We start from the raw sequence: 9,746 nt of genomic DNA on the forward strand, positions 1-9,746 counted from the left end.
TCTGCAGGCACGCACTATTTGTGAGTCCCCAGCAGATCTCCTTGGATGAGAAAGCCTTTGTGAAAGAAACATTTGTTGCAGATATGACATCTTTCAGGGAGGTGGATGAGTTAAAAATGCAGAAAATGCAGGACTATGTTATACTTTAAACTATGTAATGTAGGTGACAAATCCCTGGGAGACACCATCGTTAACCAGATTTCGCATGAGGAGCATGAGCAACTATCTTAGCTTTCACTTAGGTCAATACGAGACTGACACCATCCATATTTGTGCCGGTCATAAATCCTCCAAACAGATTTTGTTGAACTTTGTATTTTTTTGTAAATGTTATAAACTGTTCACTCTTTGCTTTTTGTTTCCTGTTCTTAAAACTCAAGGTTTTTATAAATGTGAACTTCCACTTCAAAATCTGCAGTGCGTCGCGGGGGTGGGGGGACTAGGCTCCTCCTCCATAGTCAAGGGGGCTTCTGTTTCCTTTTGTGTGTTTGCTTTGCGCTCATGGTGGCCGTCGGCTCGCTTATGTAAAACTGTTTTACTTTTCAGTTTATGTGGCAAGAAAAGTCCGGTTAGGAGTTTACAACGCTAATAGCTTTAACTCGAGTAAACGCGAGACCCATGGTATTGCAAATGCTTGTTTACCTTTGTTAGATCTTATTTATCGACCTAAAGTTTATATAAAAAGGTTTTTCACATCTGTAGTCATTAACGTACTCTTATGATTATTTGTCAATAATCAAATAAAGAAAGAAAAAAGACTCATAGCTTTCCTTTCACACACATTTACTCCAAAGAGTTGAATAGGTACATCTGAACCATGAGAGACATGCTGATTCCCTTAGCATGGCTTACGGTTGCATCTTTTTAGCTTCCTCATTAAAGGCCACCATGTTTCAAGGTCCAGGATAGTCAGAGAATTATCCATTCATAGGGGTTAACCTTTCATGGTGAGTCCGAGGATTCCGTCACTTAACCTGGAGATACCAACTCTTAAAAAGAAAATGAAGAATAACCTAGGGAATTGGGACGAAAATTACAACTGCTCATTTCTAACGGGACCATCGAGATCCCACCCGTAATCAGCCGCAAATCAATTACCCCCTAACTCCTAGGCTATCACTATCCAGTGCCTGTAAATCTGGAAGTTGGGGATCACTGGCCTCATTAATAAGGCACTCCTAATGTGGCCATATGGATCCTTGACTGTGCTCTACACACCTTAGCATACCTCACTGTCCTGCCTTTAACACCTCATTTCACTCTAACCAATTACTCCAGGTGGATGAAACGAGTACCACTGAGCTGAGTGAGAGGATTGTCCGCTCTTATTATACCCACTTTCATGTCTATTTATTTAATGTCTTATGTAGTGTCAACGTGCTAGCCAGGATGCAGAGCGCTATATGTTGTATACTTGTAACAGGAACACCATCATATATCCCCTTCTGTGCCGCGGACGCAACGGTTACGTCCCGCGGCACAGTGCTCCTGTGTCGAGGACGTAACCATTACGTCCTCGGCACGGAGCCCGGAGGGAGCGCTAGCGCTCCCTCCTTGGGGTTCCCCCCACCCCCCCAAGGCGGGGATGGAAGGGGAAGACCTTCCCCTTTCACCCCCCCACCCCTCTCCCCGTAATGACGTCAGTGCGCGATCGCACGCTGACCTCATTACCCCATGCCGGTCGCACTGGAAGCCATTTGCTTCCAGTGCGATTCACAGAGAAACAGGTGAGTTTCTACTCTGGCGGGTGGGGGGTTTGGGCCAAAGAGGCACCGGGGGAAAGGAAAGGCATTTCCTTTCCCCCAGTGTCTCTTTGAGCATTCCTGCTGCCCGATCGCATTGCGATCGGGCAGCAGGAATGCCCACTAGACGCCAGGGATTATTTTTTTTGTATATTTGTAAACTTTTCAATCGGGGAGCGGCCCCTTGGGGAAGGGTCTCTCCCTTTTGGGGACATCTTGTATTGTGGCCATTTCTGCCCCCCTTGGGGGCAGATCGGCCTATTATTTATAGGCCGATCTGCCCCCAAGGGGGGCAGAATCCACTAGACACCAGGGATTATTTTTTTAAAACTATTTTTAAATGCTTGTATTTAGGAGCGGCCCCTTGGACAAGTGTCGCTCCCTTTTTAGGCCGGGGCAGAATCCACTAGGCACCAGGGATTTTTTTTTAAAACTATTTTGTAAATGCTTGTATTTGGGGGCATCTTTATTGTGGCTATTTCTGCCCCCCTTGGGGGCAGATCGGCCTATTATTTTTAGGCCAATGAATCCACTAGACACCAGGGATTTTGTTTTTAAAACTATTTTGAAAATGTTTGTATTTGGGAGCGGCCCCTTGGGCAAGGGTCGCTCCCTTTTGGGGGCATGTTTATTGTGGCCATTTCTGCCCCCTTTAGGTGCAGATCGGCCTATTATTTTTAGGCTGATCTGCCCCCAAGGGGGGCAGAAGCCACTTAGACACCAGGGATAGTGTGTGTGTGTGTTAGTGGAGGAGGGGGGCAACCCCTTGGGCAGGGGTCGCCCCCCTTTGGGGACACGTGTACCAAGGCCATTTCTGCCCCCCTTGGGGACAGATCAGCCTAATATTTTAAGGCTCATCTGCCCCCATGGGGGGCAGAAACCACTAGAACGCCAGGGATTTTTTTTTTATATGTTTATTTATGTGGGGGGGGGCGTCCCCTTGGGCAAGGGGCACCCCCCACAAGGGGGGCATTAAACTGTTGGCCATTTCTGGCCCCCTTTTGGGCAAATGAGCCTATTTTTTGGGGCCCATCTGCCCCAAGGGGGGCAGAAGCCACGTAGGCACCAGGGATAGTGTGTTTGTGTGGTTTGTTTTTTGTTTGGGGTGGGCCCTTGGGGACACACTACTAAAGGTATTTTCTGCCCTCCTTGGGGCAGATAGGCCTATGTTTTAGTAGGCCCATCTGCCCCTATGGCAGAATCCACTTAGGCACCAATTTCTAAATGCTTGATGGTGGGATGTTTGTCAACTGACGAAGTATTTGCATATGTGATACTTTCTTTCCTCCTTTTTGTTCTAGTTCAAAGCTTTTGCTTTCTTTGCTGTGGCTCCTTGCGGTGTTGGCGGTGATTGACCTGCGGTTTGCATAGTTGCATGTTTTAGGTAAGTAAAAACAATTTACTCCAAAGGAGTATTGTTGCCATGCATGAATGACATGTTTGTAGGTGGTGTACTAAATGCAAGTTTGTGTGAAATTGTCCTTAGATTTGGGCACAATGATATTTGTGTTGTCTTATTTCTAATTTCTAATTTGCTTTTCTTTCTTTCTTTTTAGTGGGATATCATTGGTGATTGCTGTGTCTGTGCAGAGTAGTTGCTGGTGATTCAAGCTTTTTCAGGCAAGTGAGCAGTATCGTTTTTGAGTTTATAACTCTTACTAATAAAGCTACACTTTATTACTTATCTTACACAGTGCTGGTTGTTGGTGGTGCATTTGTCCAGTTAATTTTAGTAGGAAAGATCATGGCTAGCCGCAGGATGACCGCTCAGCAGGTGGTTGGTATGCTTTTTGAGTCATTGTCTGATCATGATTATGAGACGGACTCTGCATCTGAGGCAGAGGAGGAAGTGAGGGATTCTGGCAGTGAAGTTTCTGCCAGAGAGGAATCTTCTGATGAGGAAGCCACACTCAGTGCAGATGAAGGGCCTGTTTCAGAGGAGGACACTGATGTGCCATTAGTGCAGCAACCTGGGGCTGAAAGGTTTCCCGCAGAAGACCTGAACTCTGGGTTGCCCCAAACATGGAGCAGCCAGAGTTGCCTGCCTTTACTGGTCTCCCAGGGTGTAGAGTCAATACTGAGAACTTTTTGCCTGTCAATTTCTTTGAGGTATTTGTGGATGATGTGTTTTTGGAAGAGATTGTTAAGCAGACTAATTTGTATGCAGAGCAGTATTTGTTTATACAACGCTGCTAGACTTAGGCCGCACTCTAGAGCTGCCCAGTGGATTCTCACAAATTTGGAGGAGATGAAAAGGTTTTAAGGTTTGACTCTTTTGATGGGGTTGATAAGGAAGCCGTCACTGGCTTCTTATTGGTCTACTAGTCCCTTGAAGGCAACAGCTATATTTCCTGCAACAATGAGTCGAAATCAATATTTGCTTCTTCTTAGGATGCTGCATTTTATTGACAATGCATTAGCCTTGCCACAAGATCACCCTGATTCTGACCGTCTTTTTAAGATTAGGCCTGTCCTTGATCATTTTGTAGATCGGTTTTCAGAGGTCTATGTTCCAGGCAAAGAAATAGCTGTGGACGAGTCTTTGGTCCTCTTCAAGGGTCGTTTGGTTTTTAGGCAGTACATTCCTAGCAAGATGGCACGATGTGGAATTAAATTGTATATGCTGTCTGAAAGTAGTACAGGATATGTGTATAATTTCTGTGTCTACACTGGTAGGGATTCCAGTATTGACCCCCCTGGTTGTCCTCCCACTTTTGGAGTTACTGAGAAAATGGTGTGGGAACTTGGTAGACGACTGTTCAACAAAGGTCTCCATTTGTATGTAGATAACTTTTACACTGGAGTGCAGTTGTTCAAAGAATTGTTTAGAGCGGACACTGTTGCTTGTGGCACAATTTGTTGTAACCGGAAAGGCTATCCAAGGGAGCTTGTCTGTAAAAAACTTGAGAGGGGACAGTGCAGTGCCTTGCGGAATGATGAGCTGCTAGCTTTGAAGTTTTCAGACAGGAGGGATGTCTACAAGCTAAGTACCATCCATGATGAGAGTACTTCTCCCGGTACTGTTTGGGGCGAGGTTGCTGAAGTGCGCAAACCTGTGTGCATTTTAGATTATAATAAGGACATGGGAGGTGTAGATAGAGTTGATCAGAGGTTGGAACCTTATACTGCTATTCGTAAGTCTTACGTTTGGTATAAGAAGTTCGCAATTCACCTCTTCCACTTAGCAACTTTTAATGCTTTTATTGTGTTTAAGGATAGGTCTCCAGAGTCAAAGATGACATTTGTGAAATTTCAGGAGTCAGTGATAGAGAGTCTTATTGTGGTGGAACAGGCCAGAATTCCTAGAGAAGCAGTGGTGGAGGATGTGGCTAGATTAAAAGATCGCCACTTTGCTGAGCACATTCCTCCCACACCCAAAAAAGAATTTCCAGCTAAGAAATGTAGAGTGTGTTTTCGAAGAGGTATCCGGAGGGAGACTCGAATGTACTGCCCAGATGGTCCTTCAAAGCCTGGGCTGTATGTGGGTGGTTGTTTTAAGAATTACCACACCCAGAAGAATTACTGGGAACAACCATGAGTGTAAACTCATGTCTGTTTTGTATTTTCGTGTGTTCAGTTTCATGGTTAGCATTTCTGTCATGTACTTAGTTAGAGCTTTTGTGTTTGTAGTTTTGTAATGATTTCTAATTAGTTAGGGGTTTCTTTCTTTAAAAAAAAAAAAAAAAAAGGGATGCCATTGTGTGTGGAGTGGGGCTTGGCTGAGGGTGTACATAGTGTACATATTGACTTGCTGTTGGCTACTGCAACACACTGCCAGTCAAACACCAGTCCACACACTGCCATCAGCTGGTGTGATTGTTGTATGAGGCATGTGGGAATATGTAAGTGATGGGCCCTTGAGTGGCGCTGTCTGTTGATGTGAGTGTTGTAATGTGCTGGGCCCGTGGCTGGCGGTGTGAATGGTCTTGTGCGTGTCATGTATGAAAGGTGTGTGAATGGACTGTAAAGTGGTTGGTGCCTTGTCGCGGCTTTACAGCTCACGAGCTGAGTCATTGGTTCAGTTTTTTTCCTTTCAGTTATTAACAGTGCATTTCATTTTTGTGAAATCTCTTGTTAATAAAATTTGATCCACTGAACCATCATTCACCCTCGTGCCAAATCCAACCAGTATGTGTGGTAAAAATGACAAAACCTGCTCCGCTGTAATCAGGCGTCGCAGCACACCTGTGACAGTCTAGGTGCCTCGGGTGGGACCCCGATGATGAAGCATGCCACCAACTTGGTTGGTGGGTGAGGGGTCTTTTTCACATAACCTAAGTGCGTTTCTTTTCACAATTTTAGTGTTTGGCACACCACAGACGTATGTGGACACATCAAAATGATATATTACAAACCTACCTGTGTTTGGGGGGGAGGGGGCACCTATGTTTTTGGTCCTGGGTGCGGCCTTCATCTAGGGAAACCTACCAAACCCAGATTTTTTTTTAAACTAGACACCTCAAGGAGTCCAGGGAGGTGTGGCTTGTGTGGATCCCCCAACATTTTCTTACCCAGACTCCTCTGCAAACCTCAAAATGTGCTTAAAAAAGCATATTTTCCTGACTTTCGTTTGAACGATCACCGCTACAGCACAAAATTCTTACTCCCCAGCGTTCCCCTCAGTCTCCCAAGTAAAATGACACCTCACTTGTGTGGGTCCCTGTAGGAAGTTGGCTCTGTATGCACTATTTCAAAGTAAGGAATAGTATTCACAGAGTCCAAGGGTTCCCCTTGGAGGTAAGATAGTGGCAAAAAGAGATAATACTAATGCTCTATTTTGTGGTAGTGTGGTCGAGCAGTAGGCTTATCAAAGGAGTAGTGTTAAGCATTTGTTGTACATACACACAGGCAATAAATGAGGAACACACACTCAGAGACAATTCCAGGCCAATAGGTTTTGTTATAGAAAATATATTTTCTTAGTTTATTTTAAGAACCACAGGTTCAAATTCTACATGTAATATCTCATTTGAAAGGTATTGCAGGTAAGTACTTTAGGAACTTTGAAAAATTACAGTAGCATATATACTTTTTACATAAAACACATTTAGCTGTTTTAAAAGTGGACACAGTGCAATTTTCACAGTTCCTGGGGGAGGTAAAGTATTGTTAGGTTTTGCAGGTAAGTAAACCACCTACGGGGTTAAGATTGGGGTCCAAGGTAGCCCACCGTTGGGGTTTCAGAGCAACCCCAAAGTCACCACACCAGCAGCTCAGGTGCAGAGTTCAAAGTGGTGCCCAAAACGCATAGGCTTCAATGGAGAGAAGGGGGTGCCCCAGTTCCAGTCTGCCAGCAGGGCAGACCAGGGGGGTTTTGCAGGGCACCGGGGGGGACACAAGCTCACACAAAAAGTACACCCTCAGCGGCACTGGGGCGGCCGGGTGCAGTGTGCAAACACGCGTCGGGTTTCCAATGTAAATCAATGGGAGACCAAGGGGTCTCTTCAGCAATGCAGGCAGGCAAGGGGGGGGGGGCTCCTCGGGGTAGCCACCACCTGGGCAAGGGAGAGGGCCTCCTGGGGGTCACTCCTGCACTGAAGTTCCGATCCTTCAGGTGCTGGGGGCTGCGGGTGCAGGGTCTTTTCCAGCCGTCGGGATTTTAGAGTCAGGCAGTCGCGGTCAGGGGGAGCCTGGGGATTCCCTCTGCAGGCGTCGCTGTGGGGGCTCAGGGGGGGGCAACTTTGGTTACTCACAGTCTCGGAGTCACCGGAGGGTCCTCCCTGAGGTGTTGGTTCTCCACCAGTCGAGTCGGGGTCGCCGGGTGCAGTGTTGCAAGTCTCACGCTTCTTGCGGGGATTGCAGGAGTCTTTAAATCTGCTCCTCTGTAACAAAGTTGCAGTCTTTTTGGAGCAGGTCCGCTGTCCTCGGGAGTTTCTTGTTCCTCTTGAAGCAGGGCAGTCCTCTGAGGATTCAGAGGTCGCTGGTCCTTGAGAAAGCGTCGCTGGAGCAGGTTTCTTTAGAAGGCAGGAGACAGGCCGGTAGGACTGGGGCCAAAGCAGTTGGTGTCTTCTTTCTTCTTCTGCAGGGGTTTTCAGCTCAGCAGTCTACTTCTTCGGTAAGTTGCAGGAATCTAAATTCTTAGGTTCAGGGGAGCCCTTAAATACTAAATTTAAGGGCGTGTTTAGGTCTGGGGGGTTAGTAGCCAATGGCTACTAGCCCTGAGGGTGGGTACACCCTCTTTGTGCCTCCTCCCAAGGGGAGGGGGTCACATTCCTATCCCTATTGGGGGAATCCTCCATCTGCAAGATGGAGGATTTCGAAAAGTCAGAGTCACCTCAGCTCAGGACACCTTAGGGGCTGTCCTGACTGGCCAGTGACTCCTCCTTGTTTTTCTCATTATCTCCTCCTGGACTTGCCGCCAAAAGTGGGGGCTGTGTCCAGGAGGCGGGCATCTCCACTAGCTGGAGTGCCCTGGGGCATTGTAACACGAAGCTTGAGCCTTTGAAGCTCACTGCTAGGTGTTACAGTCCCTGCAGGGGGGAGGTGTGAAGCACCTCCACCCAGAGCAGGCTTTGTTTCTGTCCTCAGAGAGCACAAAGGCTCTCACCGCATGGGGTCAGAAACTCGTCTCTCAGCAGCAGGCTGGCACAGACCAGTCAGTCCTGCACTGAACAATTGGGTAAAATACAGGGGGTATCTCTAAGATGCCCTCTGTGTGCATTTTTTAATAAATCCAACACTGGCATCAGTGTGGGTTTATTATTCTGAGAAGTTTGATACTAAACTTCCCAGTATTCAGTGTAGCCATTATGGAGCTGTGGAGTTAATTTTTGACAGACTCCCAGCCCATATACTCTTATGGCTACCCTGCACTTACAATGTCTAAGGTTTTGCTCAGACACTGTAGGGGCATAGTGCTCATGCACATATGCCCTCACCTGTGGTATAGTGCACCCTGCCTTAGGGCTGTAAGGCCTACTAGAGGGGTGACTTCCCTATGCCACAGGCAGTGGGAGGTTGGCATGGCACCCTGAGGGGAGTGCCATGTCGACTTAGTCATTTCCTCCCCACCAGCACACACAAGCTGGCAAGCAGTGTGTCTGTGCTGAGTGAGGGGTCCCTAGGGTGGCATAAGACATGCTGCAGCCCTTAGAGACCTTCCCTGGCATCAGGGCCCTTGGTACCAGGGGTACCAGTTACAAGGGGCTTACCTAGGTGCCAGGGTTGTGCCAATTGTGGAAACAATGGTACATTTTAGGTGAAAGAACACTGGTGCTGGGGCCTGGTTAGCAGGGTCCCAGCACACTTCTCAGTCAAGTCAGCATCAGTATCAGGCAAAAAGTGGGGGGTAACTGCAACAGGGAGCCATTTCTTTACAGTCCCCAAAGCAGGGTCAGCCTAAAGATGTATAAAAGAAGAATATGTCCTTATCAACTCGCTGTGCTATCCCCTCTATCTCTACAAGTTTTGGGCCTTATTCTGTTGCAGGCACCTGGCCCACCCACACAAGTGAGGTATCATTTTTACCGGGAGACTTGGGGGAATGCTGGGTGGAAGGAAATGTGTGGCTCCTCTCAGATTCCAGAACTTTCTGTCACCGAAATGTGAGGAAAATGTGTTTTTTTTGCCAAATTATGAAAAGGTTTTCAAAGGATTCTGGGTAACAGAACCTGGTCAGAGCCCCACAAGTCACCCCATCTTGGATTCCCCTAGGTCTCTATTTTTCAAAAATGTACAGGTTTGGTAGGTTTCCCTAGGTGCCGGCTGAGGTAGAGGCCAAAATCTACAGGTAGGCACTTTGCAAAAAACACCTCTGTTTTCTGTGAAAAAATTAGATGTGTCCACGTTGTGTTTTGGGGCATTTCCTGTCTCGGGCGCTAGGCCTACCCACACAAGTGAGGTATCATTTTTATCGGGAGACTTGGGGGAACGCTGGGTGGGAGGAAATTTGTGGCTCCTCTCAGACTCCAGAACTTTCTGTCACCGAAATGTGAGGAAAATTTGATTTTTTAGCCAAATTTTGAGGTTTGCAAAGTATTCTGGGTAACAGAACCTGGTCAGAGC

The sequence above is a fragment of the Pleurodeles waltl genome, chromosome 4_2, assembly GCF_031143425.1.
Source record: "Pleurodeles waltl isolate 20211129_DDA chromosome 4_2, aPleWal1.hap1.20221129, whole genome shotgun sequence".
In the NCBI taxonomy this organism is placed as follows: Eukaryota; Metazoa; Chordata; class Amphibia; order Caudata; family Salamandridae; genus Pleurodeles; species Pleurodeles waltl.